The 10155-nt window shown below is 42.4% G+C and overlaps 1 pseudogene; it reads left to right on the forward strand.

Annotated features, from left to right (window-relative positions):
• Window positions 1-59: 59 nt before the first annotated feature.
• Window positions 60-9845, forward strand: LOC135435142 (large ribosomal subunit protein eL18-like; annotated as a pseudogene).
• The last annotated feature ends 310 nt before the right edge of the window (window positions 9846-10155 follow it).

Here is a 10155-nt window from a genome sequence, read left to right on the forward strand (position 1 = left end):
GGGGGGTATGTGCACTTTGGTGGCCCGCAATTATCCGAGAACTTATCTATATAATTGTTATGCACAATTCGTCGGCAAATCCGCGCCAGTTCAAGACCAAATTCCATACCTTTATCCACGGAGTCCTCATCCGAAAGTACAGCGCCAACGGCATTTAGTTCGTACAGCCAATATCTAAACAGCCTAGCCTCAGTCGGGAATGCATTCGTGATGCATTAAATTTCCTAATATTTTTCTTAAAATAAAACTAAGCATTCCATAAGTCAAATTGGGTTGCCGCTCAGTCCACGGAGATGGCTACTTTCAATTTTGGCTTTTATCGCTATATGAGGGAATAAGTATTTGCTCGCAATGCTTACAGGGCTTCCGGTGTCTAACAATGCAATATTGTTAATTTCGGTGCATCCCCTTTTACAAGGTACTCTTAGACTTCCTAATTGGATGAATGACCTCGTTTGCGTTCTGCTCATAATTGGTACCCATGGCAGCAATTTTGCCGCGCTTTGGCCACTGCTTTTATTGGTGGTCAGTTTCAAAACAATTGAAGCAGCCTCCTTCCGGTCTTTCGGGACGAAAGCAATCCTTGCTCAGATGCACCATTTGACGGCAGTTGTAACATCTGGTCTCCCGAAGTGCACTCATGGTGGCGTAATTAGAGGCGCGAACTGCAACAGATCCCCGAAAGGCAGATGTTTTTTTTTGCATTTTCAAGCTGAACCGTCTGGTATCGCATCAATTTTTGACGCAGTTCATTCAATGAAGTGCAATAATACAATGGAGCGGCGTATCCAGAGCGATCTTCAAGTCCGTCAACTATATACTTGGGTTCGCCTGCTTCCTCAAATTTTCCTTGCTGAGCAATGTTTCGCATATTAATGAAATAGCACAAAAGTGATTCTCCTTTTCCAATCGAGCGGCTTTGCAATCGTTTTACTAGCTCGTGATTGGACATCGCAAGGCCGACCCCTTGACTAGAGAATCACTCAGCTCCATCCAGGTTTTCGTCTTTTCGAACATCATATACTCCTTGGCTGAACCGCGTAGTAGCCGGTTGGCAAGTGACCACCATTGAACATCTTCTAGGTTATATATACTGGCTGCTTTTCCAGCTCTTGAATCCAAATGTGAACGGATAAATGGTAAGCTCCAGAAAAGAATGGCACGGTGGCCTCGACATCGTTGACATCCACACGGAGACGTCGATCGGGTACCTGAACTGCGCTTATCTGAACCATTCGCCTTTAAATTTACGACATTCTCAATAGCCATCAGAGGGCTCACATGGCCAGGCTCATTCCCAAGCAACACTGCACGCTACTCGTTTTTAGATGGCTGTTCCAAAAGTTGACCAGACTCAAAATGTTCAGCATTTAGATCCACAGCTCCTAACGTACTCGGGGACACTTCTCCGGCGACGCGCAATGTCTCAACAGTCTCGGTCATTATTGATTTCACCAGAGTACGCAACTGCTAGATAGACGCTTCGTTGCACACAGGGACTCTTCTCTCCGCCAACAGCTGCTTAAGCTTTAGTTTTGTCAACTTGATAATATCGGTGTATAGCATTAATCAGAGAACATTTGCGTAAATTCCACACCAGATTTTGTAATCTTTTTTATTTTTTAATACACGTTTTCTATTTTCTACTAATTTTTCTATTCTAGAGTGCCCAACTTCTCTTTTAAAATACATATACATATATGCCTTATACTATTATACTTACACTTAACAACACTAGATGACGTGGCTGTTGACTTTTAAAAGTTTACATTAATGTTCACTGTCTACAAAGAGAATTTCCAGAATAAGTCGTTGCAGAGCCATCAAACACAACACGCAACATAATGATGGTGCTGTCTGCCTTCTCCCTCTCACCTCTAGACTTGCTCGCGACATGTGATTCAGATTCAGAAACTCCTTGCAGCTCTGCACTTTGCTTAAAAGGCATTCGCACTGAATACTCGCCGAAAGGCAAGCGGAAGAAGTTATTGGCAAAGTGCAGCTCATTCTCTAATTCTTCCTTGCTTGCCTTTACCATAAGCTCTTCCGAACTTTCAACTTCCTAAAAACGCCGAACCAAATCATTCAGACAAACGTACAACTGACCAGCATCGCTATCAGAAGTAAGGCCAGCAGCTAACAACGGGGTACTGCGCAGCCTCTCAAAACCACCAGTCACGACGCAGCCAAGAAGAGGTAAACCTGGTAAAAGAATAATTTGCCCAACAGATAAAAGCTTCGTTCCAATTAATATATCGACCCGCTGTGGTATGTTGACCGCAGGTTTTTCCCATCCGATGTATCGATGACGTAGCTAGGCTGACTATCGGTAGTTGTTGGAGCCACAAGAGCATCAAAGTTGGCTTAGGCTTGTGAATTCATATGAATCCTCACAGCTGATTCTTTAGTAGAGACGCTTGTAGCTCCGAGACCCCTGACAATTGCCGAAGATCTGGATTTCTTATCCGGAACCAGAACTATTTTTTACCATTACCACTGCAGTGGCCAAAAGACCTTGGGCAGCAAGAGAGGTAGAGGTCAGAGAGTGCGGACGATGTATGTGATGGTGTTGACGACTTAGCATCTGGTGATGTAGTAACATGCAGCAGGGTATAATGCCTTCCTCCACAAGTACGACAATGACTACTACTGCGAGACCGGGTTTGAGATCCCTTCTTTAGGCAGTGAAAATAAAGTGCTAATTTCTTAACTTCCTTATGTCAAAGAAAAAGATACAATTTTCAAAATTTACTACATGTGTAGATTCCGGGACTAAATGCATCACAAAAACTGCAGCCATTTTGTTTAGTCTTGGATACTAGCACACTTTTGCAGGGGTTAGTATTGTGATTGGATTTGCCCAGCTGAGAATTGGACACAGGGAATCACATGGCATGTTGCACGCTCTCCAGCTATGGCTACGCCTTTCCAGAAATGCGAAGAACTTATCGGCTGTCGGGACCTTGTCAATGCCTGCGAATTTCTCTCATTTGGTATGGGTGTCCAATTGTTTGAAGCAGCGCATGCACTATTATGCATCTTGAGATTTTCTCCAACCTGCCCAAAGTCAGCAAAGCACGCATGCGCGTATTAAACTTGTCGTAGAACTCAGTAGAACGTAGAACGCAGCTATGAAGCCGGCTCCGAATCTACCCTCTTGAGCCCAAGAATCTCCTTGATGTGTGCATGGAAAACCAGACGCTTATTACTAAAATTTGTATTTAGAATATCCAGAACCAACAGATAATATGCACCGGAAAACTACAATGATCGAACCGAACTATCACCTCGTCGAAATTTTTTGCCGATCTTATCATAATTCAACTCTTCTAGCGAGTGATGCGCTGTATTAAAGGCAGACTTAGTTTGCCCAATTAGCAATAGACGCACTTCTAAGTTGACGGCACTAGAGGTGTTGATTTTCTCCTTATATAAATCCCTTTCAATACCCTTGTCGCGCTCGAACAAAGCTCCAAATTTGCCTGCACATAATTTGTAGTTTCGCTTGGTACGATTTCTTTTTCACAAGCGCATACGACGCACACAGATAAGCGCGACGAGTTGTGCAGTTGTTTATGCACAACCGTATGCATATAAGCTGAGCCGGCGAATGACAGCATGAAAGGGAGAGCGTATAGTCAATAAGCGGCGTTTATGTACAAAATGCGAATTTTGGGAGCTGTAAATTGCCAGCACACATAAGTGTTTTTGTAATTGCCTAGTAATAATAATTCACAATAGTTTGTGTTGCACTTGAATTATAGCAATTCCAGATTTAATTTGATTATATGCACTGCAATAATGTTTAATCTGGCCGGGGTCTCCAAATGTTGAGCTACCAATGTTTTTTAAGCAACTGTTTTGAAACTAGAGCCAAGAATTTCAGAATAATTTGGGTTTTCACAACAACTCATTTTAATGCGTTTATTAATCGAAAGATATATCCCATCCATACTCGTCCTGACACCAATAGTCAAATGGGTCGATTTCTTGGCATCATCACCGTAGATGCTGCCACATTCGTACCATCCGTAAGAAATGTACCAAAAAGTAGACGCAACTCGTAACCGCGTCTGATGGCTGTAAGGGCGGTATGGCTTACTCAGAGATCTATCTCCAAATGCAAAAATTTTTCTCTGAAATGTATTGAACACAGAGCAATAAGAGTTAAAGATCTACTGCAATCAAGCTGCAGTTTCTGTGAATCAAACCTGAGTTTATTGCCACTGAGGATATCCAAGAGGTCTCGCAACGCAACGTAACATGATCTTACTTAGTCACTAGAGTGGGAATACTGAAACTTTGGCTAGTTGACCAATGAAGTTTTAGTTTATTCATGAAACTATTATAATTGTGAAGCTAGGCTTATACCTGTGACGCACTAGAGTTACCTGTGGCAACTGTTGTGCTAGCCCCCCGAATGGCAGGTTAGAGGCAGGCCCGATATATAGTGATCGATAGATCATAGCTAGATCTGTTACATAGCGACCATGTAACACACCATCTATTGTAAACCTATAGTTAATATATATGTTAATTGAGCAAAACTGATAGAACAGCAATGTGTCTGCAGCAGTGGTCGCAAATAACAGTCGATGCGGTCGGCACTAAAAAAACCGAAAAAAAACGAAGCAGATTCGGTTTCACTCCCCATCGAATACTTTATTTCGTTGGGCTTGTGTACTCTGTTCGCCAAGCACTGCCACTGACAAAAGTGTCCTTTCTTGTTGTTGTCGTGTAACTATATCAATGTAAGCTAGAGCGAAAGAGAGAATAAGAGGGCACGACATAATACAGCTATGCATGTAGGCAAGCTACTTTATATATGTGTACATGCATATATTCAAAGCTAAAAGTGCATACATGCATATCCACAAAAGACACTTTGATAGTTATTTTTTCTGTTAAGTGTTCGTGGCAAAAGATGTGCAAAAAAAAAGCGACGGAAAGTGTCTTTGCTCGCGCCTAGGGTCTGCTGCGCAGAAACAGAACTTTGTGTGATTTCTTTCTCCCTTATTCATTCTGTCCGACAATGCAGATGCACCATTTGACGGCAGTTGTAACATCTGGTCTCCCGAAGTGCACTCATGGTGGCGTAATTAGAGGCGCGAACTGCAACAGATCCCCGAAAGGCAGATGTTTTTTTTTGCATTTTCAAGCTGAACTGTCTGGTATCGCATCAATTTTTGATGCAGTTCATTCAATGAAGTGCAATAATACAATGGAGCGGCGTATCCAGAGCGATCTTCAAGTCCGTCAACTATATACTTGGGTTCGCCTGCTTCCTCAAATTTTCCTTGCTGAGCAATGTTTCGCATATTAATGAAATAGCACAAAAGTGATTCTCCTTTTCCAATCGAGCGGCTTTGCAATCGTTTTACTAGCTCGTGATTGGACATCGCAAGGCCGACCCCTTGACTAGAGAATCACTCAGCTCCATCCAGGTTTTCGTCTTTTCGAACATCATATACTCCTTGGCTGAACCGTGTAGTAGCCGGTTGGCAAGTGACCACCATTGAACATCTTCTAGGTTATATATACTGGCTGCTTTTCCAGCTCTTGAATCCAAATGTGAACGGATAAATGGTAAGCTCCAGAAAAGAATGGCACGGTGGCCTCGACATCGTTGACATCCACACGGAGACGTCGATCGGGTACCTGAACTGCGCTTATCTGAACCATTCGCCTTTAAATTTACGACATTCTCAATAGCCATCAGAGGGCACACATGGCCAGGCTCATTCCCAAGCAACACTGCACGCTACTCGTTTTTAGATGGCTGTTCCAAAAGTTGACCAGACTCAAAATGTTCAGCATTTAGATCCACAGCTCCTAACGTACTCGGGGACACTTCTCCGGCGACGCGCAATGTCTCAACAGTCTCGGTCATTATTGATTTCACCAGAGTACGCAACTGCTAGATAGACGCTTCGTTGCACACAGGGACTCTTCTCTCCGCCAACAGCTGCTTAAGCTTTAGTTTTGTCAACTTGATAATATCGGTGTATAGCATTAATCAGAGAACATTTGCGTAAATTCCACACCAGATTTTGTAATCTTTTTTATTTTTTAATACACGTTTTCTATTTTCTACTAATTTTTCTATTCTAGAGTGCCCAACTTCTCTTTTAAAATACATATACATATATGCCTTATACTATTATACTTACACTTAACAACACTAGATGACGTGGCTGTTGACTTTTAAAAGTTTACATTAATGTTCACTGTCTACAAAGAGAATTTCCAGAATAAGTCGTTGCAGAGCCATCAAACACAACACGCAACATAATGATGGTGCTGTCTGCCTTCTCCCTCTCACCTCTAGACTTGCTCGCGACATGTGATTCAGATTCAGAAACTCCTTGCAGCTCTGCACTTTGCTTAAAAGGCATTCGCACTGAATACTCGCCGAAAGGCAAGCGGAAGAAGTTATTGGCAAAGTGCAGCTCATTCTCTAATTCTTCCTTGCTTGCCTTTACCATAAGCTCTTCCGAACTTTCAACTTCCTAAAAACGCCGAACCAAATCATTCAGACAAACGTACAACTGACCAGCATCGCTATCAGAAGTAAGGCCAGCAGCTTACAACGGGGTACTGCGCAGCCTCTCAAAACCACCAGTCACGACCCAGCCAAGAAGAGGTAAACCTGGTAAAAGAATAATTTGCCCAACAGATAAAAGCTTCGTTCCAATTAATATATCGACCCGCTGTGGTATGTTGACCGCAGGTTTTTCCCATCCGATGTATCGATGACGTAGCTAGGCTGACTATCGGTAGTTGTTGGAGCCACAAGAGCATCAAAGTTGGCTTAGGCTTGTGAATTCATATGAATCCTCACAGCTGATTCTTTAGTAGAGACGCTTGTAGCTCCGAGACCCCTGACAATTGCCGAAGATCTGGATTTCTTATCCGGAACCAGAACTATTTTTTACCATTACCACTGCAGTGGCCAAAAGACCTTGGGCAGCAAGAGAGGTAGAGGTCAGAGAGTGCGGACGATGTATGTGATGGTGTTGACGACTTAGCATCTGGTGATGTAGTAACATGCAGCAGGGTATAATGCCTTCCTCCACAAGTACGACAATGACTACTACTGCGAGACCGAGTTTGAGATCCCTTCTTTAGGCAGTGAAAATAAAGTGCTAATTTCTTAACTTCCTTATGTCAAAGAAAAAGAGACAATTTTCAAAATTTACTACATGTGTAGATTCCGGGACTAAATGCATCACAAAAACTGCAGCCATTTTGTTTAGTCTTGGATACTTGCACACTTTTGCAGGGGTTAGTATTGTGATTGGATTTGCCCAGCTGAGAATTGGACACAGGGAATCACATGGCATGTTGCACGCTCTCCAGCTATGGCTACGCCTTTCCAGAAATGCGAAGAACTTATCGGCTGTCGGGACCTTGTCAATGCCTGCGAATTTCTCTCATTTGGTATGGGTGTCCAATTGTTTGAAGCAGCGCATGCACTATTATGCATCTTGAGATTTTCTCCAACCTGCCCAAAGTCAGCAAAGCACGCATGCGCGTATTAAACTTGTCGTAGAACTCAGTAGAACGTAGAACGCAGCTATGAAGCCGGCTCCGAATCTACCCTCTTGAGCCCAAGAATCTCCTTGATGTGTGCATGGAAAACCAGACGCTTATTACTAAAATTTGTATTTAGAATATCCAGAACCAACAGATAATATGCACCGGAAAACTACAATGATCGAACCGAACTATCACCTCGTCGAAATTTTTTGCCGATCTTATCATAATTCAACTCTTCTAGCGAGTGATGCGCTGTATTAAAGGCAGACTTAGTTTGCCCAATTAGCAATAGACGCACTTCTAAGTTGACGGCACTAGAGGTGTTGATTTTCTCCTTATATAAATCCCTTTCAATACCCTTGTCGCGCTCGAACAAAGCTCCAAATTTGCCTGCACATAATTTGTAGTTTCGCTTGGTACGATTTCTTTTTCACAAGCGCATACGACGCACACAGATAAGCGCGACGAGTTGTGCAGTTGTTTATGCACAACCGTATGCATATAAGCTGAGCCGGCGAATGACAGCATGAAAGGGAGAGCGTATAGTCAATAAGCGGCGTTTATGTACAAAATGCGAATTTTGGGAGCTGTAAATTGCCAGCAAACATAAGTGTTTTTGTAATTGCCTAGTAATAATAATTCACAATAGTTTGTGTTGCACTTGAATTATAGCAATTCCAGATTTAATTTGATTATATGCACTGCAATAATGTTTAATCTGGCCGGGGTCTCCAAATGTTGAGCTACCAATGTTTTTTAAGCAACTGTTTTGAAACTAGAGCCAAGAATTTCAGAATAATTTGGGTTTTCACAACAACTCATTTTAATGCGTTTATTAATCGAAAGATATATCCCATCCATACTCGTCCTGACACCAATAGTCAAATGGGTCGATTTCTTGGCATCATCACCGTAGATGCTGCCACATTCGTACCATCCGTAAGAAATTTACCAAAAAGTAGACGCAACTCGTAACCGCGTCTGATGGCTGTAAGGGCGGTATGGCTTACGCAGAGATCTATCTCCAAATGCAAAAATTTTTCTCTGAAATGTATTGAACACAGAGCAACAAGAGTTAAAGATCTACTGCAATCAAGCTGCAGTTTCTGTGAATCAAACCTGAGTTTATTGCCACTGAGGATATCCAAGAGGTCTCGCAACGCAACGTAACATGATCTTACTTAGTCACTAGAGTGGGAATACTGAAACTTTGGCTAGTTGACCAATGAAGTTTTAGTTTATTCATGAAACTATTATAATTGTGAAGCTAGGCTTATACCTGTGACGCACTAGAGTTACCTGTGGCAACTGTTGTGCTAGCCCCCCGAATGGCAGGTTAGAGGCAGGCCCGATATATAGTGATCGATAGATCATAGCTAGATCTGTTACATAGCGACCATGTAACACACCATCTATTGTAAACCTATAGTTAATATATATGTTAATTGAGCAAAACTGATAGAACAGCAATGTGTCTGCAGCAGTGGTCGCAAATAACAGTCGATGCGGTCGGCACTAAAAAAACCGAAAAAAAACGAAGCAGATTCGGTTTCACTCCCCATCGAATACTTTATTTCGTTGGGCTTGTGTACTCTGTTCGCCAAGCACTGCCACTGACAAAAGTGTCCTTTCTTGTTGTTGTCGTGTAACTATATCAATGTAAGCTAGAGCGAAAGAGAGAATAAGAGGGCACGACATAATACAGCTATGCATGTAGGCAAGCTACTTTATATATGTGTACATGCATATATTCAAAGCTAAAAGTGCATACATGCATATCCACAAAAGACACTTTGATAGTTATTTTTTCTGTTAAGTGTTCGTGGCAAAAGATGTGCAAAAAAAAAGCGACGGAAAGTGTCTTTGCTCGCGCCTAGGGTCTGCTGCGCAGAAACAGAACTTTGTGTGATTTCTTTCTCCCATATTCATTCTGTCCGACAAAATCTGGTTTTTTGCAGACAACCCGAAAGTGAGAACCGAAATTTGCGATCTCAGCTCTGCAACGCATTGCGCGATTCTTCCAGGTCGCTAAGGAACCTGAGTCGACTGTTGTTCGCTGTCGATGTTCGCCCTGCATGTCACCAAGACATTTCACGAGTGCATCCTGAAGACCGGCCTTCGATAAGTTGGGTCTGCATTCGCCCATCGGCAGGGACACCCTTTTACTCCAGAGCAGTCGCACCGCTTTGACTGCCTGGAAGCCTCCAGGTATGCGCCACTCGCGCACCCGTTCCTTTATGCGATCCAAGGAACGCAAGTTCGAGCGTACTCTTGGTCACCGATCTAGCTATGGATTCAAGAAGTAACCAATAAATAACTTTGTTCCAAAAAGCTTATAAACAAATTTGGAGTAACAGATACCTTTATAGTTATACATGTGGAAAAAGATCTTCATTTCATTGATCGATATTTGATTAAGTAGAAGCAGTATCTAACTGCTTTCCGTTATCTTTACTAGTATTCCTTGTCCGTTCATACCCTGAACCTATTAAAATAGGGTAAAACTGCTATAATCGTTTTGTGGGAAAATATGTAACAGTCAGAAGGAAGCATCCCCGACCCCATTAAGTATAAATATTATTTATCAGCATCAAAAGCCAGACGAGTCTGTTCGTC

This window comes from Drosophila montana, unplaced genomic scaffold (assembly GCF_035044405.1).
Source record: "Drosophila montana isolate Dmon_TW-CO22-7 unplaced genomic scaffold, ASM3504440v1 contig_3519_1, whole genome shotgun sequence".
NCBI lineage: Eukaryota > Metazoa > Arthropoda > Insecta > Diptera > Drosophilidae > Drosophila > Drosophila montana.